Source organism: Tarenaya hassleriana, unplaced genomic scaffold (assembly GCF_000463585.1).
Source record: "Tarenaya hassleriana unplaced genomic scaffold, ASM46358v1 Cleome10, whole genome shotgun sequence".
Classification (NCBI taxonomy): Eukaryota; Viridiplantae; Streptophyta; class Magnoliopsida; order Brassicales; family Cleomaceae; genus Tarenaya; species Tarenaya hassleriana.
The window spans coordinates 2377328-2379016 of NW_010960188.1; positions in this window are offsets into that span (position 1 = coordinate 2377328).

Genomic DNA, 1689 nt, shown 5'->3' on the forward strand with positions numbered 1-1689 from the left:
GAATCCAACATGAGGAGTTGTGTGCTTTGAATACGTCAAACGTCCTGCGTAACAGGAGGACTATAAAGGCGTGTATCAGGTACGAAACGAATCATGTGCTGGATTGTAGATAGTCAAGACGGGATTTGTACCTCTCGTAAAAGAGAGAGATATCGCTGGGCCCCTCGTGTGAGCGAGACTGTAGAAATGTGTGGCCGCACTATAGACGAACGTCGTCTATTTCAGACAGTCGAACTCAGTGAACGAGAAAGCAGTCGAATCAGATAAGGTGGCTTGTCCATGCCTTATATTCGACATATGATATCATGATACAAAAGGATCATCAAACGGAATCATCACTGGCGTTCGTAGGATCACGAACAACCTCTATTCGAGATAGGTAGTCATAGTGTCTTGCTAGAGACCGCCTATGACTTGTGTAACCGAAATAAGAGATTTCGTGTTATACTGCTATATCGGATGAGTCTACAGAGTCACACAAACAGCAAAGGACGAATGCGCGTGAAGAGACGAGAAATTCCCGGTGGAGCGGAGGCCAGACCGATCGGTCTAGACGTAGACCGGTCGGTCCAGAGGTAACGTGTGAAAGTCACTCGGTCCAGAAATTGCTCCAGACCGATCGGTCCAGACATGGACCGATCAGTCCAGACATTTAAAAGCTCCAGACCGATCGGTCTAGGCCTGGACCGACCGGTCCAGACGTCGGGATTTACTAAACTCACTCTAATTAGGGTTTTAAGGGGAATTAACTTTGGGGACGCCACCCAACTCTTTTGGCACGAATTTCAGACCCTAGGGAGAGGTTTGGAGAGTGAAAAACCTGAGAGAAAGATCCCTGAATCCTTTGCGCAAAGAAGAAAGCGTTCTTCAGTCCTAGCAGACAAGTTCCAACCGTTGGAATCCTTTCCGCCGTGTGGATACGTGTAGAGGGCAAGGTATTCTTCCTACCTACAGTGATCAGACGCGTTCTTCGATTGATACAGGCCCCGGATCGATTGAGGTAAGCGTTCTAACGTTTCTACAAGATCATGCATGATAGGTTCTAGGGTTTCATTAAAATTTTTGTTTTTCATCCGCTGCGCAAACCCTAGAACTGATCTCTTAGGAATTAGATTCGCTCTTGAGATCCCAGAAAAACCCAACAGTGGTATCAGAGCCTGGTTGCTCTGCATGATTCTTCGGACCGATCGATCTAGGGTTTCGCAAGTCGGTTGGACCGACAGGTCCGGACTGAACGGTCTGCGTGCGTAGACCGATCGGTCTGGACCAAGACCGATAAGTCTGGACCATTCAGGACCGAAAGGTCTGGACCGACGCAGACCTGAAGACCGAACCGCCTGGACCGATCGGTCTAGGACCCGACGCTTCACCAAAACGTGATTTTGCGTTTCGGAATCTAGTTTGAGCAATCGTTGCTTAAAACCGATCAACTGTGATTCAGAATAACATGATTCTTTCTTATGGACGGTCCATAGTGAATGAATGTATGTAACTTAATCAAGATATTAGATATGTTTGATTGAGTGGGAGTTTCGGGATTGGGATTGCACAATCGATTGGATTGTCCATTCGGATTATGAGCAATTGTTGCACAGAAACCGATTAGATCTAGAAGCTCTACGAGTAAAGCACTTGTCAAGGCCTCGATCGTACGTGTCATGGGCCATGCCAAAGCTGGGTGTGCCGTGC